Raw genomic sequence first — 26,638 nt, 5'->3', positions numbered from 1 at the left:
ATACCAAAATGAGTAAGTGCCTTTTGTGACTACCAAAATGGTAGTAAGTTTAGGATTTTGTCTTAAATTAGTTCTGTGAATCGGGCCCATTGACTTTAAGTGCAACAATTGGTGTGATGTTGCAGCAGGGATACTGCTGGATATTCCGGGCCTGGATATCCCGTACCTGCCCTCAAGACTGATGTACAACCGTCCATCAGGAAAACCGAACAACGCACTTTTCTACTGCAGATCTGGCGCAACGCCTCAAAAGGCAATGAAACTTAATGCCAAACCCTATTTTTTTGCACTAATCATTCTATTCTGCAGCATCTCTGCTATGTTTTGTGGCATTAGTTCTGCGAGCGTGGCTTCTCGTGGCAAGCTGCTCGCTGCAACGCTTCTCTCCCTTTGGGACCATCTGGACCTCGCATTACATTCCCAATGGACAACTTAATTCAATATGCACTTACATCAGCATCTTTAACTGAGATACTTCGCTTCAAGTCAACAGGAACTACACTACCCCGTCCTGGACCTTGAAGCACATTTCCAACGCGTCCCGACATTTGCAATGCCATACTCTACTACCACACTACACCTTATACCTCTTCCACAATGCAAAGTAGTAGTATTTGTTATTTCACACCAACTGTGCACCGTGTACATTCAATATTTATTCTTTGTCTGTGAGCAGTTAAAGCCTCCTGCACACTACTCAGAGTATTTTACCCTAACGTAAATAATACTCTCCCCGGAGCAAAGAGATATTCCTTCAGTGGTAGAATAATACTACAGTCGAATGACTTAGTACTTTCTCCATAACATTCTGACTGAGAGTGAGTAATCTATTACAGCGCAACTTAGTGAACCCTATTACTTCTTCCCATTCCCAGAATGAATAACTTTATGAAGCACTTAACAATTTTCAGCTGATGCTAAAACCTCCAACATTGTTCACAAAAGAAACCTCTGCCCATTTCATCATGAACTCCATGAGTACGATGGCATAAGGGGAATTCTCAACTAACACCTCAATAGGACCTGTGATGGCCAAAGCCACTTTTGACCAGGGATCCAACACTCAGTCGAGAGAACTGAGTGTTGAGATGTTGACGTTGATTGCCCAGGATCACACCATTTGAATGTAGAGGGTGAAACCGGTATTGTAGTGAACGTCTTCTAGTTCCAAAGTGGGTAAATGAGGCAATAACTCAAATCAACTAATTTCCTCAGTTTGGTTACGGAACACGTCATGCCATCAAGAAGAAAATGAGCTGTCAAAACAACCACCGCAAAAACTGAATCAATCGTTTTGTAAGGAGAAGCAAATGAGAGAAACACTGTAATTAGTCAAGAAAAATGTGGGAAAAGGGTGAGTGAGTGAGTATTAAAGTATATTCAGACAGTGACAGAGGATGCAAAGGAAAAGACGGTGGATGTGAGGTGTCTCAGGAAAACCTATGGGACGCTGAAATAATAATACCCTCTTATCTAATCAAAAAACAAGTTATACAAATGAATGAAAACATGAATATTTATTTAGTAGCACCAATATTTTTATAAATCAAAATGTTAGTTTAGAGCAACAGGTGCTCTAATAATAGTATATTTTGGATAAGAGAGCCTGGGGGCATATTTACAAGGGCCATATCTCAGTTTTTTTGGCTTTTAAAGCCAAGAAAGCGGAGATAAAAACATTGCCCTATTTAAAGAGGGTGTGAACATGCATTAGCGCATGTTAGCACCCTTTTTACTGACGCCTCCCTTTGCATCTCTAATGAGATGCAAAGTGGGCGTCACTGGGCAGTACAACCTTGTAAAAATCGCTGATATGCACATCACGATATTTACACGGTGGCCCACGCATTTTAGCATACCTTAGTTTTGGGCAAAACCGCTGTTTTCGCCAAAAACGAACGTCTGCTAAAATCATGACTAACCCATACCTAACATGGGGGGGTGGATTATTGTGTTACGACCACATGGTCGTATCAACAAGCATATCGACGTTTTGCAGGGAACATCGCTGGAAAACCAGCGATGTTCTCTGCAAAATGGCGATTACCCCGCTATTGCTGGAATTTATATCGCCATTGCGATATGCGTTGTAAATACAGCGCAAGCATGGCGATAAATTCCAGTGATAGACGGCGATAAATATAAAAGCGCTAAGCGCGCTTTGCGTTATTTATCGCCGTCTGTTGTAAATATGCCCCCAAGTTCTTCGGTTCAGAGGTGAAAATGTAACTCTCTCATTCCACCTCAATTATAACCAGAGCTACACAACCACATGGACACAAGAGGCACTTTCCACTACTGGCTGTACATGACACCAAAACACTTAAAAACCAGGCCACACTTCTAACTCATACCATTCCCATCAGAACAGGCTTAAATGGATGTAAAGTACAGGTGTTCTAAGAGCTTGAGCACAGCAACCAATGTCAGTATAGGAACACCTCACTGGTCAATACACGACACAACAATCTTCCCTCATAGCTGCACTGAGACGCAACTTTTGTCCAAGCAAGCCCTCTAGTCTGTAGTGTGCTATCTTTCCGTTAATGTGCCTTGATGCATCCTCAAGCAAATGCAGAGCTATATAACATAAGATAACATGTATTTGTAAAGCGCACGTTCACCTAGAAGGGTCTGAATAACAGATGTTTATTGTTACCCAACTTAATGGTACTCATTTTATCGACCTCAGAAGGATGATAGATAGGCTGATTGATTTTTATTTGTGAACCTGAGGTCAAACACAGGCCCCTAAAGTGGACGCATATGTCCACTAAGCCATCAGACCTAACTATATGAATGCCATAAGTTACAAATCTGTCCGCTACACTTTTTATACTCCTTTAAGGATCTAGATTGGTGAGTTCATCTGTGTTAGAATTAAAGAGAGAAAAGAACCGTTCACTTTACCCATTCCTGCACTGTAAACAACCAGCAACAACAGCCATTCTAGAATGTTCCTGTGTTACATGAGGTGGGTTTGGGTTTTGAGACTCACTGGACGTCACTCACATGGATAGGCCATTTATGCCAGCGTGGTTAGACGCTGCTTGCAAACACTTTTTAAAATAAGGATTAGGACTCATTCGAATCACTGCGAGTGGGGTAGGGCGGGTCCCTCACTAGGTGGAGTTTCCTGTCATCCAGCAGGCCTTCCTTGGCAAACTTGGGCTGCACCGCGGTGCTCATGAGGACAGAAGCTTAGGAGGTCGGAGGAAAGAGCCGGTGGCTTCCGGGCCAGAGCAGGGAGCCAGCTGCATGGCCCACCAGCACAGGACAAACTAACAATAACCTGCCAACAACAATCCCACATGGCAGCTGTACCTTGCACAATCTGCACACTAGCAGCACTGGGGGACTGCTGGCACCACAAGGTGGGCGAGTGTATGCACAGCAGTGGCGAGACCGCCCTAAGGTGCATCCTGTGTGCATTTTCATTGTTTTACTTTTCACACCCAGTTTGCTTCACTGTCGTCCAACCATATCTCGCTTTCATAATGTAATGTGGCTAGCTCACCAACAAAACCTGTAAAATTAACTTTTTGCTGTGTCAGAGCTCAGGTTACCCAAGTAAGATGTGGACAGTTAGTTAACCCATGCGAAGACACTCTTACCTTTCAATCACATAACTCTGTGCTCTCGCACTAGTAGCTCATCGTTTACAACAGTAAAATGAAAGTTAAAAAACAAGCGCGCGTGCCTCACGCTGAAAGTAAAAAATAAAAAAAAACAAGTTTGACGAGGAGAGGAGGAAGCAGCAGGGGGAGGGGAGAGAGGAGGGGGCCTGCGCCTGTTTCCCTTGCGTGAGCGAGCAGAAACTATCTGTTAATTGCAAACAGATGGTTTCAAAGCTCACTACCGCAAGGGAATCGCCAAACGTGCACGCGTTGCCATTGAAAGCAATGCAATGCGTGCACGTTTTTGGCCCAAAAAGTGAATCGATTACTAAAGGTCTCCCCCTATTCAGCATATATGCGCTGTGTAGGCGAGACCTAGAAACAAGTGGGGATAGGAGACAATCCTGTTGAGAATCCCTGTGGATAAACACGGGAGCCGAGGCTTGGTTGTTGAAAGTGACCCTGGCCCTAGGGCTGCAATAGAGTATAGTGATCTAACCAAGGACCCTTGTGCCCAAAATGAACCTCTTTAGCGTGTCGAACAGCAAACCCCAGTCTACTCTGAGAAACTCTTTTCCAGAATCAAGTGACAGGAGGACCACTGCCATAACTTTTTTCTTGTCAATGTCAGCCACGGCCTGTGCAGGTAAGAACGGTGGGGCGGTAGGGCCAGGTTGGGGGGATTTGACAGATGACCTGGAGGGAAAATTCTTTATTTATTTAAATTTCCCTCTTAGTCATCTGTCAAATCCCCCAACAACCCGGTCCCATCGCTCATACCTGCACAGGCCGCGGCTGGTCAATAAGTTGCAATGCTTGTGTGGTCTTATCGCTGAAAGTTTGGTTAAGTATAAAATCTCATTGATCAGTGTGCATTAGATTGGGTAGCAGTCTATCCAACTGATTGGCTAGGACTATGGTAAGTAGTTTGAGCTCTAAATTAAGCAAGGAGATTGGCCTGTATGAGTGACAAAGTGTCAGGTCTTTAGCCGGCTTAGGTATTAAGTCAAAATAAACTTTGGTCATACTCAGGGAGGCCCGTTTGTATGTATTCATGCTATTAAATAAAGTGGAATGGGCTGTGTGAACGACCTGTCTGTAAAACAATACAGAGAGCCCATCTGGGCCCTGCGTTTTAGAGAACTCAAGTTGGTTGATGGCCCCAGGAATTTTAGTTGTGGTAACGGGTTCATCCATCGTCGCTGGTGACATGGCTGAGAGTTTAGGGAGAGTGATGGAAAGAATTGTAGACAGTCTGGAAGCCCGCAATTTACACTCAGTGGTGTTGTTATTAGTGTAAGTATCATCTCTGATCTCACCAATGACTCTATATGCCTGATAATCCCGAAGTTCCTGCACCAACATAGTACTCGGTGTGTTTCTTCTTAATGAAAGCAGGTCCCATCCTCATGAGTATATATAATTGGCTCTATCTAGTTCCGATATGCAAAGTTGCCCCCTGATCACCAGTACCTTCCACCAAATCTTTTTAAAGGGTGTGCGTTTGTGTTGTTATTCGAGATCTTTTAGGTGCATCGATAAGCGGGTCCTGGTGAGGTCACACGTGTTCGAATCATGCAGCTTCCTGGATTAATGGGCCTCTGATGACCACTTTAAGATCATCCCAGACCACTCGTTTATGCATCTACCCTGTATCATTGAGGGTTAAGTATTCCATGAAATTTGCCCAAATTTCAGTTAAAACTACTGGATTTCTAAGGAGGGAGTCATTCAGGCACAATGAGCCCCTATATTGTTTTGTTGCTATTCTCTAAATACAGGACCATGGTCTAAAAGAGTTTAGGAGAGTTGTTTGGCTTCTAATGGAGAGTGTTTGTGTTTTTTTCTTAGAATGAGATGGATCCAGGCATATCTACAGATTGCAGCACAAAAATGGGAATAGTCGATAGTGAGTGGCGTGCTGTGCATGCCATGCATCCACCAACCCAAGATCTGCAAGCTAATTCCGCCCTTCAAGAGTTCAGGGGTCCCCCATGTTGCTGCTGGAATTTGTCCTGTGCTGCATTAAGGATCATATTAAAATCCCCCACCCCCGCCCGCCAATAACCAAAGGGCCATCAGCAAAAGCTGCGATATCCTGCAAAGTATCCCTCAGGAATTTCTCTTGCCTGGAATAGGTGGTGCAAACAGACACCAGGCTAATCAATGCCCCTCTAAAAACCTACTGACTACCACCCATCTGCTGCGTTTATTGAATTTGTGATTATGCTCAGTAAAGGCTGCAGGGTTGGTAAGGAGAATCACTACAGCAGTTTTTTTTAGAATGGGAGGATGCATAGTATTGAAGTGGGATATATATCTGATTTCAGTCTATTTATATCTGCGCCTCAAAGGTGGGTCCCCTGAAGTAGGCATATATTAACATCTGCGGACTAAAGTTCACCCATGATCCCAGCCTCTTGAAAGGTAATGAAGCCCTCTGACATCATACATGATAATTTTCATTGTTGTAAGATTAATGGTCATTGTGTGTTGTCTGTGAAAAAGGTTCAGCTGCATCAACCCCATCCCTGAGAGGAGGGGCATCTTTTAATGGTGAGTGGTCTCCAGTGATCAGCATTTGTCCCTCCCAAAACCCCCTACCTGAAAAACATTAACCTCTAATAGCAAATAATGGGTGAAATAGAACATTGAACAACTGTTTGTGTAGGCAGCCATGTTTCCCAAATAGCCATCCTTAGACTCCTGCAGTAAGAAACATTCTAAAGGGATTTTCTATGCTGTGAATGCACCATTGCAGGCTGCGAGCCCCCCCTCCACACACATACAATGGTAAATAGCTAGTCAATATCCAAACCTGCACTAAGTGAGCTCCTCTGATTAATGCAGGGAGAAGCACCGGGCTACGCCACTCTCTATTTATCATCCTGCTTGCTGTCCTCAGTTGTGCAAAAAAGGTACTCCAAGAGCTGAACTTTGCAGGCTTCAATTTCGGTAGAGCATGTTTAGAGTCTGCTGCATCACTTGGTCACAGTTTGCCTTTTGGACTTTTGGACTTAGGGTCCTGGGGGGGATTCCACAGTAGGGTTACAACCATCAAGGAAATTACTGGCTCATTAGCAGGGCGACCCACATGGTTGTACCCAGGTGATGGCCACAAGTCAATCGTTCCCCTCTAGGGACAAAGATTCCAGATCCACCTCCAGGTGAACCCTCAGAGGTAGAGGGATACCACAGGGAGACACACATGGCTCTGAGCCTCCCTGAGGACATATACAGACCTCAGTTAGAGCTCAAAGTTCAGAGGGCGAATAGTTCCAACAGGAGCAGGCCAGTCACCATGTTGCACGGACCGTGCAAGATTACAATTTGAGAAATGGTAGCCCAAGCCGGGGGAATGCCATACGGTCAAGCTCCTGTTGTCATGCAAAAGGGAAGATGGAGGGGACTGTCCGTGATAACAGGCGCAGGTCTTCAGAGGCCTAGGTCCCGAGGCCCGCACGTTAAGCTCTGCCCACTGCTCTCAATCATGCTCCGCTCACTGACAATTAAATACTGGTACACATTAAGGAGCCCAACACCATCTCCTAGTCTTTCTAGCCGGGATAGCGGGATGATATCGGGCAGGAGCCTCCAGAGATTTTAGGTGACCACCACTCGCATGAGCATGCCATTCCCTCTCAAATCATGGTCCGCTGCACCAATGGGGCTCAACACCGTCTCCTGAGCTCAGGACATGATCTTACACACCACTGGAACACTCCATTATTGTTTTTTAATTTTTTTTATTGTACGTTTTTCAACACACAAAAAAAACATAAACTCCTGTCAATCACAGCATTATACATTGCATTCAGCGCATGTTTCCATCCCATTATTACATCACATATTGGCCGTTAGCATTACACAACAATTTCATCCTGGGTTGCATGCCCTTTGATTCTTGAACATTTCCTAAATATGTAACAGCATGCTGCATATTTGAATGGCAATTATATTCCAACTGCATTTATACCTAATTTGCCGGTGTATATGCCAGTGCCGTGTCCCATTAACACTTGTAGCTTGTCGGTGGGTCAGAATATCCCCTCTTACCCCTATGTCCTCATGACCCCATACCTTCATGTCTGTTTGTGATGGCCCCTGTATTGTCTGATGTGAACGGAAGATACGTTTTCAGGGGGTCCCATATATCCCTTGGCCTGGATGTCAGTGGGAGTAGTTCTGCATACGTGACTGATTGTTCCTGCCACAATATCATATCTTGCAGCCAATCTTTGAATTTGGGGGCCCTTCTCCTACCCCACCTACAGCAACCTTATGTTTTGCTATCAGAAATCCCAAAGCCAAATGTTTCTTATGACCTGTTTCAATTCCATCTGTGTAACCTAACACAGCGGTAACCGGAGATATCCAACACTTGTCTACATTGTCCTTCGTAAGTGACCTGTAAGTCTGGATGGTACACTAGGGGCAAGAGGGGAGAATAGAGCATCTGTCTGTATAGCCTAGTGGCTATTTTCCTCCAAGTGGAGTTGGTGCACGAAACCGTAGTGGGATCATCATCTCGCTTTTTGGGTTGCATGGCAATGAGGCGTGACAAGGGGGTAGGATCTTTGTATCCCATGTTGACTGCTAAGTGTGGCATAAAAGGGGAGCCTGAAACCAATACGTTGCAGTGTGCTTGAGTGCAATAATAGTAAAGTTCAATATCAGGTACCTCGAACCCCCCTTGCGAAAATGGGAGAGTCAAAACTTCCCACTTTAATCTTGCTTGTTTGCCCCCATACTAGCCAGATCATTTGTGTTCTCAGAGCAGTGAAATATGGTTTCTCCGGATTATATGGGATTTTAGTGAATAGGTAGAGCATTTTGGGTAATATTACCATTTTCACCAGCGAGATCCACCCCGCCAGGGACATCGGCATTGCTTTGCAGCGAGTACAGGAGTCTGTGGGAGCTTATAGGGTCTTACCATAATTTGTACGCATCAGTTCGCTTTTGTCCCTAGTAATATTAATCCCTAGGTATTTAACCTCCTCGCTACACTATTCTAGGGGATAATCCAGTGTGTAAGGTATAACCTTATCAGTAAGGGGGAATATATTTGATTTACTCCAAATGATTTGTATACCTAAGTATTCCCCAAACTTGGTGATTTCACATGGGAGTGGATCTTTAAGATAGAGGGTTATATCATCCGCATAAAGTGATATAAGAAGATGTCTGGTGGGGTACGCTAGTGCCCCCTCCTTATGGTGCTGTCTCAGTTTTGCCGCAAGGGGCTCTACAGCTAGGGCAAATAATAACGGAGATAATGGGCAGCCTTGCTGTGTTCCCCTTGTGATTGCAAACGGAGAGGAGCGAGTACCATTGATGAGGACAGTGGCTATGGGTTGTCGATACAAAAGTTCTATCCATTGAAGGAAGCCTGGGGGAATCCCCATGTGCCGAAGGGCCCCGGTGATATAATCCCATTCTACAGAATCAAACGCCTTAGTGGCATCGAGGTACACCGCCACCACATCTATGCCTGGATCAATGTCCTGCAGGACCGAGAACAGTGTCCGGACATAGTGTGAAGTCGCTCGCCCAGGTATACACCCGGACTGATCGGGCAATACTAGTCTATTCATTAATAAATTAAATCTGTTTGAGAAGGTTTTGGCAAGAATTTTAGTGTCACAATTGATCAATGAGAGTGGGCGATAAGATCCACAGTGTTCGGCTGGTTTGCCAGGCTTGAGCAGGGAGTTTATCATGGCCTCTCTCATAGTTAATGGGAGTATGGCGTCTTCGCCTGCCTCGTCAAATACTTTTTTTTTATATGGGGACTAGTTGTGTTACATAGGTTTTATAAAACTCCAATGGCAGTCCATCGGACCCCCTAGCTCGGCCAGACTGCATTTGCATGATGGCTGCAGTGATTTCATCCTCCTCTAGGTGCGCTGCAAGGAACTCTCTCTGGGAGTCTCCTAGCCAGGCCAGAGCGGCATCCTCAAAATATGATGGGAGATTTAAGGTTTGTTCCCTTTTTGAGGTGTATGGGGTTGAATAATATGTCGTGAAGGTATGTAAAAGATCAGTTGGAACACTTCATTATTGTGATTGTAAACCATAACAAGGCTTCAAGAAGAGGAAGAATTATTTGATCAATCTGCATGCACTTCAAAGCAGTCACTCTATCAGTTTCTTGTGATCTGACATCTCCTGTGGGCCGTTGTAAAAATGTCCAGCCTATCGCAGACTCCTCGCCAATGCAGCAGCTTCACAGCAGCATCCAAACTAGCTGGACGTCATAGTTATTGAGCTAATTAGAGCAGGTTCTTCTCTGCACGCAGGATCACCTACTCCTTGTCAAAGTAACAGCAAACCTTGGTCCTCAGTGTTGGAGCCTGCCTCTGATTCTCTGGAAGGGCTGCAACTGATCTAATTATGTATCTGGGTTTAGAAGGATATCCCAATATGTAGTCTGCTATACCACCTCCCAAAATTCAAGTTACAGCAACAACAGGTATGACAAACCTTTAATGAAGATGAACAATGGAAGTCTAACTAATCCAAGAAGCATCCCTTTTCAGGACGCTAAACCTTCACCCACAAAAATGAATCTGGTAAATAACACAAAGCATAGCCTCACTTACTTCATCGAGAGGTAGTACCAGCAGTCCCACGTAAGTGGCACTTTCCCTCTGAATGTTAGCATTGTTTATCAGGGCAGAGATTTTTTGCTCATCGTTCCTGCATTGCTGTGGGAATGTGATGTCAAACATATGCATGGGACACCACCTTGAACCAAGACATCACGTGCTTGTGTAGGGTGTTTACATTGCAACACATTGTGTATAACTTCCATTCTTTTTACCCAATATTTGGTCTGTTTTTCAATGTAGCTCTTCTATAATAGCCAAATATCAACGAAGAATCGTGCCTCTGCATAGCCTACATTATAGGTTTGATTATGATATTACAGATACAAGTTCAATTTTGGGGGCATATTTACAACGAAATGGTGCAGTGCAGACCTGCAAGCAATTTTACTTAGCCTCGTCCTTTTTTATAAATGCAGGGCTGTGCCGTATTTACAAGAATATGGTGCACTCCTGTGTTTTCCCTTGGGGCGGCGCAAAAAAAGCTGCCTAGAACCAAAAAAGGCACCCTTGCACTGTGGTGCAAGGGTGCCTCAGTTGCAAAGATGATTGTGTTTGTGAAGGAACACCTTTCTCCACAAAGACAATCATTAATGGTGTTTTGCTCATTCTATGTGTGCTGCATAATGCAGCACATATAGAAAGAGCAAAAAACTAGGAGAAATAAAATAATTTCTCCTCATAGCTCCACTCTAACGCCTCCTTTTGAAAGGCATTGGTTTTTGGCATTGCCCCAGATTTACAGATCCTTTTAAATCTGGGACAGTGTTGCCTGGAATGCCCACATCAACACCCATTGCACACCCCTTTGCTGCAGAAAACTGCAGCGAGGAGGGCCATATTTACAAGGCGTCGTTAAACTACGCAAAGTATGGAGCAGGGCATTGAACCAGAGGAGCGTCTGAAAAAGTTACACTCCGGTGGTGCAATGCCCTTGTAAATATGCCTCTTGGTCTCAAGGATTGTAAATGCACCATTTTGCTGGAATAATACACTGTTGGCAATAGTAGAGCAGGGAGACACAATTCGAATTCAGAGAGGGGCGCATGAGAATCGTAATGATTCTCAGTTTTGTCTGGTCTAAAGACTAAAATGTATAGTCGCATTACTTCTTATGAAATGAAGGGTAATTTGAGAGGGCCAATGGCATTTCTTGTAAAGGGATACGAAGGTGTGTTCAAAGAAATGTACATTAGACAAAGTCAAAATATTGATGTTGGGTATAATGTCTTGTCATGTAGCATTTGCAACTTGTCTATGCGCTACACATAAATATATTGAGAGAACCTGTGAAGACTTAGGCGAAACATTCCAATTTCACATTGGTTAATATAGAGTGAAAACATGGGATAATTAAGGAAGGAGTTCAGCAAGTTCTATCCAGAATATAGATAGAAACAGGGGTGTAACACGAATGTTAAGGTTTGAAAACCCATAAATATTAAGAAACCCTAAAATGGACACAGCTACATTCTGGTAAATTGGGACTCGTCATTCAAACCATTGATGTGTGTGGAGTTTATAAATCCATTTCAGTTTTTTCCAGTAACTGTTTTGTATAATTGTCTTGCCTATTTCCGACTTCCTCAAGTACAATAATTTCAATGTTGTATTCATATTGTAGGGATTGTGCCTTTTTGTCTAGGTAATGGCTTGTCATATATGTGTAGCTGCGTCTGTACCTGATGTTGATTCTGTGCTTTTCAATCCTTATGCAGACTTTGAGAGTTGTTGTCAAAATTCCCTCCCTGTGCTCTTATACCCACCATCGGGGGGGGGCCGCATAGTGGGACTTTCCACTGTTATAATAAGCTTCTGGACCTCCTCCTTCATACACATCCGGACTTCCAGCCATTTGGACACTGCTTGGGAATTGACATCCATTTCCAATCCATGCCAGATTTTGTTCATGCTTGAAGCCAGCCTGCTCATGCCAGAAACTCTCTTACCCTGATCACTGCTTTGCCTCCACCCCCGCAGGTCAAGGATGGGTGGTGGAATTCAGCTCACCTATGGCTGACTGCTGCTAGCCTGCTCACACCTGATGCATGTGATCACTGTGAGCTCTTTTCAGCCACAGCTCCCTTCAGACCAGGGTTGGTCATTGTAGCTATGTACCGGTCAGACCGACCCTTGTTTCCTGAACTGTTGTCCTTGTTTCGAGAATTCCTGAGCTATAGCTATTCCATGTGCCTGAATCAGCACAGCCTGCAGTGCTACCTTGTTTCCTGCGCTCCTGAGCAATCGTTATTCTTTGTTCCTGTTTCTGAGCTACAGCTATTTCTTGTTCCTGATTTGCACTGCTTTCAGTGCTCTGTTGACTCCTTGTTTCCTGAGCTGTAGCTATTTCCTGTTTCCAGAACTAGCACTGCCTGCCAGTGCCACTTAGATTCCAGAGCTATATATTATTCCCGAATTAGCACTGCTTGCAGTGCTTCCTAGATTACTTGATTCCAGAGCTATTGCAATTCCATGTTCCTGAACTAGGACTTCCTTCAGTGCTACCTTTTTTCCTTGATTCCTGATCCAGTACTACTCTAGTGCTCCCTTGAGTCTCTCTCCTTCTGTTTTTGCCTTTTCCCAGTCCCTGCCTTTCTTCATATTACCTTTGTTCCAATTCCAAGTTTGCTGTCTTTCTATTCATGCTGTCTTGCTTCTCTTACCTTGTATGTTTGTTACTTGCTTTCTGCCAAGTGTGCCCTGAGATTTCCTTCTTTCTCTGTTAAGCACTCCTCCTTGCTAGCTCCTTGTCTATCATGCTTGTGTTTAGCTCTACCCCATTGCTGTTACTGCCTTGCGTGTTCCTGTTTGATCGCCAGTATCCGTGGGCACAGCTGAAAACCTAAGTGGCGTTTCTTGTTCACTGTGAGTATTGTCTTTGAGTTACATTTATAACATCTCCATAGGTATCAGCTCCACAGACCCTGCCTTTGTATGCATATCCTATATGTGGGTATTTGCAGTCAGTATCTGTAACAGCAATTGTGAGTGAGGAACTCATTGAGCTTCAGTCTTACAGTGTGGAGCTCCTGAGTGCTTTACCCCACATTCCCTTTATTGTTAATGTTGTTTTATATCTATGTCTTGCACATCCGTCCTGGGTGTAGGTATTCTGAATGCTATATCACCTCTTCAGTGACCATCCTTTCTGAGTTCTAGCTATCATGTTCCTTTCTGCAGGCTTCCCATTTGGATCGCTTTTCTCCTGTGACGTTTTGTGTGATCCGGGGCTGTGCTAATCTTTCTGCTTTCATTTTCTACTGAGTCACCAGTCCTTTCCCAAGTCCCTGACTGTGTCCCAGACAGTCTCTGACAGTTTTCATATCACTATACTGATTGCATGCCACAAGGGCATGCAATCATGTAAAAGAACAGATTTTGATTGCAATTGGTGTGTTTTGTAAGTCGCCAGGGAGTGTTTAAACTGAGTTCCATTGCTTTTCGTGCCTTTGTGAGTGGGAAAACACTGCATTTTCTACATGGAAAGTAGCCATAAACCTAGTGGCACAAAAGGGGGTGGTGATGGACGGAGCATCTGAACCAATCAAACACTCACACCCAGTCAACAGATCTGGGTTTGATCCATCACCATTTTTTAGCCCACTCTGCCACCCCAGTTCAGACATGGCCATATGCAAATCAGTCTGACCCTGTGCCTCATGGGAACAGCCCAGCCCGAACTGCCAAGCCATGCCTTCCCTGGACCAGAAACAAGCTTCCTAGGACCGGTTTCTGGCATTTCAGCCGTCTTCAGCCAGGCTTGCTTGAATCCAGTGGCAAAGTGAGCAAGGCACTCACGTCTGAGCATACCCTGCCAACTTATGGCGAACAAAGCAGTACAAAAGGGGGTGGTGATGGACGGAGCATCAGAACCAATCAAACACTCACACCCAGTCAACAGATCTGGGTTTGATCCATCACCATTTTTTAGCCCACTCTGCCACCCCAGTTCAGACATGGCCATATGCAAATCAGTCTGACCCTGTGCCTCATGGGAACAGTCCAGCCCGAACTGCCAAGCCATGCCTTCCCTGGACCAGAAACAAGCTTCCTAGGACCGGTTTCTGGCATTTCAGCCGTCTTCAGCCAGGCTTGCTTGAATCCAGTGGCAAAGTGAGCAAGGGACTCACGTCTGAGCATACCCTGCCAACTTATGGCGAACAAAGCAGTACAAAAGGGGGTGGTGATGGACGGAGCATCAGAACCAATCAAACACTCACACCCAGTCAACAGATCTGGGTTTGATCCATCACCATTTTTAGCCCACTCTGCCACCCCAGTTCAGACATGGCCATATGCAAATCAGTCTGACCCTGTGCCTCATGGGAACAGTCCAGCCCGAACTGCCAAGCCATGCCTTCCCTGGACCAGAAACAAGCTTCCTAGGACCGGTTTCTGGCATTTCAGCCGTCTTCAGCCAGGCTTGCTTGAATCCAGTGGCAAAGTGAGCAAGGGACTCACGTCTGAGCATACCCTGCCAACTTATGGCGAACAAAGCAGTACAAAAGGGGGTGGTGATGGACGGAGCATCAGAACCAATCAAACACTCACACCCAGTCAACAGATCTGGGTTTGATCCATCACCATTTTTTAGCCCACTCTGCCACCCCAGTTCAGACATGGCCATATGCAAATCAGTCTGACCCTGTGCCTCATGGGAACAGTCCAGCCCGAACTGCCAAGCCATGCCTTCCCTGGACCAGAAACAAGCTTCCTAGGACCGGTTTCTGGCATTTCAGCCGTCTTCAGCCAGGCTTGCTTGAATCCAGTGGCAAAGTGAGCAAGGCACTCACGTCTGAGCATACCCTGCCAACTTATGGCGAACAAAGCAGTACAAAAGGGGGTGGTGATGGACGGAGCATCAGAACCAATCAAACACTCACACCCAGTCAACAGATCTGGGTTTGATCCATCACCATTTTTTAGCCCACTCTGCCACCCCAGTTCAGACATGGCCATATGCAAATCAGTCTGACCCTGTGCCTCATGGGAACAGTCCAGCCCGAACTGCCAAGCCATGCCTTCCCTGGACCAGAAACAAGCTTCCTAGGACCGGTTTCTGGCATTTCAGCCGTCTTCAGCCAGGCTTGCTTGAATCCAGTGGCAAAGTGAGCAAGGGACTCACGTCTGAGCATACCCTGCCAACTTATGGCGAACAAAGCAGTACAAAAGGGGGTGGTGATGGACGGAGCATCAGAACCAATCAAACACTCACACCCAGTCAACAGATCTGGGTTTGATCCATCACCATTTTTTAGCCCACTCTGCCACCCCAGTTCAGACATGGCCATATGCAAATCAGTCTGACCCTGTGCCTCATGGGAACAGTCCAGCCCGAACTGCCAAGCCATGCCTTCCCTGGACCAGAAACAAGCTTCCTAGGACCGGTTTCTGGCATTTCAGCCGTCTTCAGCCAGGCTTGCTTGAATCCAGTGGCAAAGTGAGCAAGGGACTCACGTCTGAGCATACCCTGCCAACTTATGGCGAACAAAGCAGTACAAAAGGGGGTGGTGATGGACGGAGCATCAGAACCAATCAAACACTCACACCCAGTCAACAGATCTGGGTTTGATCCATCACCATTTTTTAGCCCACTCTGCCACCCCAGTTCAGATATGGCCATATGCAAATCAGTCTGACCCTGTGCCTCATGGGAACAGTCCAGCCCGAACTGCCAAGCCATGCCTTCCCTGGACCAGAAACAAGCTTCCTAGGACCGGTTTCTGGCATTTCAGCCGTCTTCAGCCAGGCTTGCTTGAATCCAGTGGCAAAGTGAGCAAGGGACTCACGTCTGAGCATACCCTGCCAACTTATGGCGAACAAAGCAGTACAAAAGGGGGTGGTGATGGACGGAGCATCAGAACCAATCAAACACTCACACCCAGTCAACAGATCTGGGTTTGATCCATCACCATTTTTTAGCCCACTCTGCCACCCCAGTTCAGACATGGCCATATGCAAATCAGTCTGACCCTGTGCCTCATGGGAACAGTCCAGCCCGAACTGCCAAGCCATGCCTTCCCTGGACCAGAAACAAGCTTCCTAGGACCGGTTTCTGGCATTTCAGCCGTCTTCAGCCAGGCTTGCTTGAATCCAGTGGCAAAGTGAGCAAGGCACTCACGTCTGAGCATACCCTGCCAACTTATGGCGAACAAAGCAGTACAAAAGGGGGTGGTGATGGACGGAGCATCAGAACCAATCAAACACTCACACCCAGTCAACAGATCTGGGTTTGATCCATCACCATTTTTTAGCCCACTCTGCCACCCCAGTTCAGACATGGCCATATGCAAATCAGTCTGACCCTGTGCCTCATGGGAACAGTCCAGCCCGAACTGCCAAGCCATGCCTTCCCTGGACCAGAAACAAGCTTCCTAGGACCGGTTTCTGGCATTTCAGCCGTCTTCAGCCAGGCTTGCTTGAATCCAGTGGCAAAGTGAGCAAGGCACTCACGTCTGAGCATACCCTGCCAACTTATGGCGAACAAAGCAGTACAAAAGGGGGTGGTGATGGACGGAGCATCAGAACCAATCAGCCCGAAACCGGTCCTAGGATGCTTGTTTCCAGTCCAGGGAGGACCTGGCTTGGCAGTTCGGGCTGGACTGTTCCCATGGGGCACAGGGTCAAGACTGATTTGCACATGGCTGGGTTCAAACTGGAATGGCATGGTGAGCAAAAAAACGATGGATTTAGGCCCAGATCTCTGTACTGGGGTGAATGTATGACATTGTTCTGCATTCTGTCCATCAATTGTTATATTTGCATAAACCTAGTGGCGGCTAACTACCAACATGCAGGAGTGCTGTGCTCTCTCTCCGTTCCCTCACCCACTTTTCCCTTATCATGTGTCTTTGTTACCATCCTTGGCCAAATTCGAAGGTGGTCAGTCAACTACTAGGTGTAGAGGGAGGGATTTGTCATATCTTTGAGCTTGCAATACAGAGTCTGTGACACTGTTTCTAATTGTGTGAGTAAACCTTAGGTAACAGTTCTGATTTCTTAACCATCCTACAAATGTGATACCCCGATCTTTGCTACCTTTCAAGGGAATAGAAATATCATCTATGTATCTACACCAAATGTGTGTCCCCTGAATGGGCTGTTGTTCATGAACATGTTTTCTGTCTCAAAATGAGGGACATAAAACAGGTCAGGCTAGGGGACAAAACACTCATGGCACCCATGGTACACCCAAAGGAGGTACCGTAGATTTAATGGGATACCACCTCTTCAAACTCAAATGATTTTTAGCAAGTGCCAAATGGGCACAGTCCATTACAAAATGTTTTGGAGTCATATACATTTATGGGTTGTTCATGAGGAGATTTTCAATAACCCCCAGACTTTCGTCCTGGAGAATGCTAGTGTAAAGTGATTTGATGTCTAAACCCAGTAGAAGTTCCCAGTTGAAATCAAATGGTAGGTTTACAATCAGATTTAGCATGTCTTTTAACATGTCTTTTAACATGGAGCTGAGTAAAGATCATAGGAACCAGTCGCAATATTAGGACAATGGTTCTAGGTCTAACCCAATCACTGATACTAAGGGGCATCCAAAAGGGCGGACCACTTGGGTTTTGGATTTTTGCCATTTTGGGGTATTTTGCTACTAAAATGTCGGTCTCATTTCTAGTACTACACTCTTCTGTGCTCCAATATTTTAATATTGGTTAGTAAGTCCTCTTTGGGATCGCAATTCATGATCCTAAGGCATTCCTGCATATGTGTGGATAGTGACCTAACCACATGATCAATGCCCCTGTCCTTGTTCTTAAGGACTATCTCAGTGTGGTTACATAGGTCATCAAGTACTAGTCTCTCATCTCTAGTTAGGTTGTGGTAGGTTGTGTCTCTAGACCTGTTATTGAATTCAAACTCCTTGATCACAGCTTGTTCGAATGCCATAACATCTGGGAAAAAGATATGTGGAAGGGGTTATTAAAATGTCTTGTTTCTCAAACCTGTATTCACACTCTCCTGTGTGCCCTGGAAAAATATGGCAAATTCACACTGTAGAGTGAACATGTTGACTCTGGGGTTGGGATAAAACCTAATCCTTTATTGAGAATTTTCACTTGTGAGTCAGTAATTTGTTGATTTCCTGAGACCAGGTTGTGCATTCTTGGCCATGATCCTGGTTACAATCTGTGTGTTCTCTTCCCACTGTCCCTTAGAGTCTTTTTTTTCTTTCCCCTGACTTATTCCTATGCTCTCCCTAATTAACGATTGCTCATTGGGTAGGAAAGGTATCCTGGAGGAAAGAGTTTATACATATTTGGACAGTACATGCACAAACCCATTGGTGGTGGAGATGGTAGAGCAAGAAAGAGACCCCTGAAATGGCCCAACCCCAAAATACAGAGTTATCATTGCTAATCCATTCATTCAAACTGAATGACCAATTGTTCAGAATAGGTTTTCTCCTTTGATGTTATGTTAAGAACAGTTCTAGAGCAATGCACCAACCACATGGGGCTTTCTTGAGCTGGAGAATCTATGTTGGAAACTTTGTTTTCTGTGCAGTTATCTCTATTACGTTCCTCGCCAAGCCTGTGTATTTTGTTCTTTGCTAGTTTAGCCTGAGGCCAGTCCTCATATAAATCCAAAACAGTACATAGGACCCTGAAGTTTATGCTGTCAGCGACTAACAGCTAGTGAAGACCCCTTTTAGCCCACATGACATGAGACATCTTCCTACGATACGACCAAGACACCTTTATCCATTAACTATTTGTGTATCCAGAATGAGTGCTTGATCAAAAAAATCCCTCAAATTGTTGATGTTTTCTGGCAAGGTGAATTGTCCACGAATATAGATGAAACTCCAATTCACCTTCCAGGCACCTGCTTATCTTCACAGGTCGCAGAATTATCACCCGTGTTATCAATCCAAGTATCAGAATGAAGATTGCCTTGGTCTGCTCACTCACTGTTGACAGAGTTAGATTCTTAGGTGCGAACCTTATCTGAACCAGTGACTATCAAAAATGTGATAGATTCCCCATCTGCACATCTGCTGATCTAACCATCCTATTTGGAGTTTCTACGATAGCCATAGATCCTGCTTCTGGACAATCTTTCAGCTCTGGCATGGGCTTGCAGATACCTATGCCATATCTGGTGCCAGTGGCTGATTCAACACCATTTATGACAGAGTTAACTCTATAAGAAAGAAAGGCCATTATGGAAAGGGTGTCATATTTCAAGCAGTGGCTTAGTGGACCCTACGTTTCCCGCCCGGTGCGGGTAAGAGCACCACTGATTTCAAGTAGAACATAAGTGTAGTGTACATGACATGTTCAGAATCAATGCCAAGCATGTTAAGGGAGCAGATATATGTCACTGACAATGTACCACCACTTTGAGGGTACACTGCAGGGCCCAGATTTGGTAGCCACAATTCCACCACCAAGCATGGGCATGAGACTCTTCTCCTCCCTTAATGGAGGCAGCAACTTAGATTGAGAAACCTCCGCCGCGTGGCAAAAAACTCTAAGACACTCATTATGAGAGGCCCAGTGGGGGGGGGAATTATTTTTTGTCTCCGAGAACAACTGATACCAGAGGGATTTGTATTCATTATGGTTGATGTGAGAAATGACATGCAGATTTGGTGCTTTCCACCCCAAAATCGGCGTGTACTACTAGTTACTGGGCATTCTCCCCTGGTAAATTTCAGCAGGTTTGAACTATCTAAATCCACATGTCGAACATTGTATGGGATTCAGTGATTAGTGCTAAACCCATGATTCCGATCCCTGCGGAAACTTGGAAAAAAGGTATCTGAAAAAATGGGCTGTGCTTAATGAGGGCCTAAATGTAGCTTATTTTATATGAAAAGAGCGGAAGAAGATCTAAAGCTACTACAGTAGCTGCTGAAAAAACATTAAAAATGTAAATTAGGCCTTTAAAAACATTACAGGGCCTTCCCCCCACCTTCCCAGTGGTAATAAAGAGGCGTGTGGTGCCCTGTGTTGAAAGCTGCAGAATATCCTGTGATATCATCAGCAACAAAGGGCCTTGTTCTGCAGGTCCCAACAAATTGTCTCACATCTTGAGATATGCTGTCTCTGTCCAGTACCTAGACCAGAATCTATGCTACAGGGAGAAAAAACAGGCATTGTTTATCTAAGTGCAACTACAGTTAGTCCCTATAAGTTAAGAAGTAGTTGGAAGATGATGGGGTGCGATGGTGCTCTGTTATTTGTAGGGGTGCATCTTAATCGCAGATAGTCCGCACCCACATATATTCCTTTGCCGTGTTAACATTTGTCCATTAGAAGGTGTTTAGTAATCACACATGAAAGTGTAAATGGTAAGAAAAGTGTCATGCCATGCAAACAGACAATGTAGCATTCATGTTATAATATCGTAATCCATTGTGTTTGATGTTGTTCACCTAATGAAATTGCTCACATGTGATGGAACACTTTTGATTTAAACAGATTAAAGTTATGCAAAGATGTGACTAATTGCCTTAATGTGTAGGATTTCATAAGTCGTTTGCAATGAAATAAGCTGCAATGTGATGATGCAGAAAGGCCTAAATGAAATGTTCACTCATGTGTGTATTTGAAAGGCCTATGGATTTTGTTCCTATGTTGGCCGATTTCTGTAGGCCTGAACTGTATTTTCCCTGGGGGCTTGGGAATAGGGTTGTTAGTGAGATTCATGTGAGTGTTGAATTGTTCTGTTCTCATGTTTCTGTTGCTGGTGGAGAAAGTCGTCTTTGTTAGTTAGAATAACGTCTTTTGTTTAGAAGAGTTAGGCTCTGGAGGATGTGATCCACATGAGCAAGGAGAGCTGATAATTGGGAGACGGTGTTCTTTCTTATTGAGGGAGGCTTGGGAATCAAGGTCATCGAGCCAGGAGCTGGGAGCACTGACACGGCATGGAAAATCACCTGTGAGAAGTATCCAGCAGAATGAGGTGATCTGTGGGCGTGTTTTGCCTTTTTGTGTTTTGTATTAGGGACAGTTTCCAGGGGTGGGGCGGGGGAGGAGTGCAGAGATGAGGTGAGGATTTCGAAAGAGAGAGAAGGAGCATCTTAGAGCGATCTCCGTAGCCTTTGGCTACTTGGCCCATACAACGTGAGTGTACTTCTTAGGAAGTCTTCACGCGCTGACACCTTTTCCTGTTCTTGCCTGGGAAATGCTAAGTAGGGATGTCATTATAGTGTTAGTGTAGGGACAGACTAATGCTCTTTATTCATTCACAGATGAAGAAGGATCTTGACGTGAGGGCAATAATTGCCTGCGTTCTGCTTCTGGAAATTGTCATTCTGTTTATGACCCATCGCATAAGATTGGCTTGTAGGTTTGGATTTGTATTAATTCCCATGTACTTCTACAACCCCGTAATGAGGCACTTGTACATCCAGTTGTTTTCAGCTTCATAATAAACCCACTAACTTGGAATTCGGAGTCTGTGATTCTTAAGATCCTCCATTTTATGGTCTCTACAGACTCTCAGATCGACTCCTACCACCGGTCTGCGCCTTGTACTCCACAGTCTCACCATTGCCTTAAATTGATCCCCTCTTGGAACTCTTCTCCCCTCTTTCCTTGCTTATTCACTGTGAAGCATCCTTTCGCCCCCTCCTTCTGACCCGTCTCTTTCTAATGCGACCCAACGCAGTGAAGGAGTCCGGCCCTGGATTTTGTTGATCTATTGGACACTTACTGGTCTGTCGACTCGCTTGCTCTAACCTTTTGGTGTTCCCTCTAAGTACTATCCTCCATGGCCGTTTCAACCAGTCTCGATCTGCATCCTTACCCCTTTATTATTCCCCCACTACTCTCGAGGCACCATTGAACTTGTTTTCTAAGTTTTTTAATGCTTTAAGAACGGATTTAATTTATGTAACACGTTTTTTTTTCTCTATGCAATGATTTGTTCTTGTAACTGATGTAGCGTTGTAACAATGCTAACCTCATGTAAAGTGCTCTGATACCTCCAGGTCTAGCCAGCGCTATATAAAACTCTTCAAATAAATAAATGAATGGTTATTGAAATTTGTGGTTCGGATTAAATGAGTTATTTCTCCCCTCTACACTTCTCAGCAAGTAACAAAGGTCCATTGGCAGTGAGTTGTATAGTAATTTGGTAAGAGGAACTCTGCCCTTTCAAATACATGTTGTACAACCGAACTTTACTGGATCAACAGGATGATGGTAGATTTTCTTAAGGAAGGAAGCATTTTTTATGTTTTTTGATGTTTTAGCACTTCAAGGTATGTGCAGCTAGGCTAAGACTATACTCAGCAGCGGCTGCTATTGATAACAAGTGGTAAGGCAGGAGGTGGGAGCAAATAACAAAAAAACATTTAAAAAGTACTTACCTGCCCCTGCTGGCCGCCGTCTCTGGGCTCTTCTGCTCAGGTCCCGACTTTGATTCCCCACAGGCTGGTGAACATTGTGCATGCTCCTAGGCGCCAATCAAGACGCTGCTCTCATACTGGTAATACAGCATGAGAGCAGCACTCTGATTGGCCTGAGTGGGCTGGTTTGGCGCTCGTTCAGGTCCTAGCAGCTTGTGCCTCTTCTCCACCCGGCTATGCAGCACAGTTTGGGTGGAAAGAGATATAATGGCACATGACGGTTTGGCCGGCCTTATCAGCTGGCCAAACAGTCATGCGCACTTACAGTGTTTACTACTCCTCTCCTGCTGTCATTATGGCCCGTATCACCAAGACTTGGCTTGCTCTAGCGGGGGAACAAAAACAAAATAATAATATTATCATTTCATTTTTCCCTTTTCCCTCAGCTGGCTCTCAGCAGGGGGGAGAGGCTCCCCTGCCATAGCGGAACAGCCAATCGCTGTATACTTGTATTTTCTGAAACATATCAAAATCCAATCTGGGTTCTAGTCCCCTTGAAATACCTTTGTGTTACGCTGTGATAAGAGAGTCTGTGATGTTTCTTGAGGAGGAGCCTTTAAGTTGCACAGAGAGTCCTGAACTCTGGGGAAGATTTACAAGGAACTGACGCATCTGCAAAGATACGTCAGTTTCCTTGTGCCAGAGTCAAATGTCCTTGTGCCACTATGGATGCGCTGTATTTACAGTACAGTGCTCCATGGCACAAGGATTAACAGATGCGTCAGAAATACTGACGCAAAAGTGACGCATTGCTGGAGTTGTGTCGCAAGCACGACGCAACTCCAGCAATGTATTTTGAGGCCTATACTTACTGTACTGCGTCACTCCTTCCGCCTGCTCCAAGCAGGTGCAAGGTTTTGACGCAGTGGCGTCCTAAAAGTGGCAAAGTGAAATCTTGTAGATTTCACTGCGTCACTTTTACAAGGCCTTTCTGGGTGGGAACGCCCACCCTGCAAACAATACCTGACGCAGGTATAATGTGACGCAGGGCTTTATAACGCGACACATCTCCCTAGATGCGTCACGTTGTAAATAGGCCGCATTGTTTGCACCACCTTTGCGTAAAAAAAAAGTGACGCAATGGCGTCGCAGGAAGGCTCAAGGGGCTTGTAAATCTGCCCCTAAGTTTCTAAAGCGGTAGGTGCGTCTCGAGGGATGTTCCTCTACTTAATGACTGATCTTCTATCTCCCCTTTCCTAAGCAGGAGTAAAGAGAGATAACCCAGTTTAGGCCTCGCTTGACGCATGTATCGTTTCCTACATGATATGACCGCGTACCAATTCCACCATTACAATTGGGACAGCCCAAGGGTTAACACTAATGTGCAAAGTTTGCACTTTTCCCCCTGAACAAATTTTGCCAGGTCGAACCTGTCAGAATTTGTACAAGGAAAATATCACACATTCCGAGGTTTGCAGCTTCGAATGGAGGAAACAAAGAATTCCGGCAGCAACTCACACTCTGAGATGAGAAGCTAGGAATGGAGAAATTATGCTCGGGGCCACTGGAATTATGCGGCAGAGGAGGACCAAATTATGCTGCATGGATGACCAAATTACGCAGCAAGAAAAGGCATATATGTGGCGTAATATGGCACATTTTGTTATAGTATTACTTCATTATAATATCATTTATTTTTATTACACCTTTTAACACTGTCTGGGAAAAGATATCTCCTTATTAGTGCCAATTTAACACCCAAATGCAGTGAGAAGCTAAGGAAAAATGACCAGTCAGCCTTTGTGAAGGGCCTTCTGGTGCACAGTAACATATCGCCATGCTTTTTAGTAACTTTTGATCAGTGTGAGCTAGAAACAGTCTTTCTGTTAAAATCTTCAGATAATGCTGCAGGTAATGGATTATGTGGCAAATGTAGTAAGCCCATAATTATGCGAAAAAAGCTGCGGCCGCAGAATTGCATAATTCCAGTGGCCTCGGTTATACTGCCCATTGTAAACGCTGCATCCTGCCGTATATGCATTTACTGGTCGCGGTATTAGCCCCCAAAAGGTTTTCGAAACCAGGCCTTGAGACACCCACCTCGATTAAAGCATTGTGTGTCTGCATACAAAGCACCGGCTCGTTCATGTTCCTCTCAGCCCACTTAAGATCTTGCCAGATACAGGAGAAATGTCGTCATACATAAACCTCTGTGCGTATACATCGAAATCTCTTTCAATTGAGCGAAGTCGTTCTGGCGATTGTTCCGCAAGTTCGCTGCGTTAGGTAGAAAAATAATACCGCTGTTGAGGAATCGTGCACTTGTCCTGACCCCTCTGATAATAAACATTACCGACTAATGGAAGTTTGCTGGTAAAAAGAGAAATTGATTTCCATCTCGGAATAAAAAAAACACTAAGTGAAAATGCAAGTGTTTTTAATTAGCGAGGCCAACATAAAGTAACGACCGCATTCCGGGCCAATCAGAAACGTAAACACGAGGATGTACACCTCGCACAAGAAACTTCGAGTGTTCGCCAAGCGCCTCGAAACTCCGCGGGTGGATATGTTCTGAACGCCAGTGTCGACATCCTGGGTGTTCAGCCTGTTTCTTTTAGGGTAATCTCCACCGTAAATCACATGGCATAAGTGTTCCCTAATTAGGCCATCTAAATTTGATGTGATTTATTGAGTGGAGATTTACGTGCTGTGAAATCTGTTGGATCACGGGTAGCGGCTGGATTGCCCAGGAAGAAACTTCTACAAAGGGAACTTTGGGGGGCGAGGGTCAGCACCGTAATCAGAAACATGCCTTCCCCGGCCGCCAGCCAAACATGGTATGCTCTAAACTTCTGTTTCACGGTGAAGGCCTTTGAGGAGATTTCAACACTGCATACAAAAAACCTAGGGACATATGTATCATTCTAAATTGCGCTCGCAAATGCCGAAATTCGCAGAATTTTGGCGTTTGCGATCGCAATTTGGCTCAGTGGTATGTATTAAAGAAAAACTGCCTCACAAAATAAGGCATCGCAAAATTTGCGATGCCTTATTTTGCAATTGCATTTAAGGAATCGCAAATTGCTATTCCTTAAATACAATGTAAGAAGCACAGAAAAAGTGCAATTTGGCCTTAAGGAATCGCAAATTACCACCAACTTCGAGAGAAATGCACTTTTTTGCATTTTTCAAAGTGCCATGTGGCGCACATACATGCCCTTAGGGCATGTATGTGTGCCACATGTGCACACATGCACATTTCAGGGATGCAACAGTGTGTCCTTTTGACACCCTGGCACCCTTGAAATTGCATTCTCAATTTGGGATTTTCTAATTGAGAATCGCAAATTGAGAATGTCTTCCCATTCATTCCTATGGGCCTCTAGGGCCATAGGAATGAATGGGGAGGTATTCCTTAATTACGAATTGCAATTTGCAATTAAGGAATATGTAGGATTCGCACAATTATTTGCAAATCCTACATACATAGCGTTTTGCGATTCTCAAATAGCGATTCACAAAAAAATCGCTATTTGAGAATCGCAAAAGACCATTTTGATACATATGGCCCATAATCTGTTGTTTACCTTCACACCAGAGAAGCAGGATGTTGTTTTGTGTTATCTAGATATGTAGAATGCACTATCGTCCTGGAGGGTATCCTGGTGCTAAGAATGTGTGAGTCTGGTCAAACCTAGGGCCTCGTGGGTCTACTCGCAAAGCCAGGTCCTCAGCTTCTTGTGGGATTCAAAAAGTGAGGAGGATGCTCTTATGTATAGCGGCAGGTTGTTCCACACTTTAAGAGCGATGTAGGAGAAGGCTCTCCCGCCGGATCTGGTTTTCCGACTGAGTGGGATGTGTGCAAGTAGGTGTTGGGACGAGCTGATTTGTTTGGAAGGTTTGTGAAAGCAGAAGAGATTGTAGAGGTAGGCTGGGTCAGTGTTATGTAGTGCCTTGAAAGTGTGGGTGAGGAGTGTGAACTGTGCTCGTTTGTGTATGGGTAGCCAGTGAAGCTCCTTCAGGTGCAGTGTTATGTGAATGCAGCATGGGAGGCTGAGAGTGGTTTTGGCTGCCGAGTTTTGAATGGTTTG

Source organism: Triturus cristatus, chromosome 6 (genome assembly GCF_964204655.1).
Source record: "Triturus cristatus chromosome 6, aTriCri1.1, whole genome shotgun sequence".
NCBI classification, from domain to species: domain Eukaryota; kingdom Metazoa; phylum Chordata; class Amphibia; order Caudata; family Salamandridae; genus Triturus; species Triturus cristatus.
Note: the sequence above shows the minus strand (reverse complement) of the source record.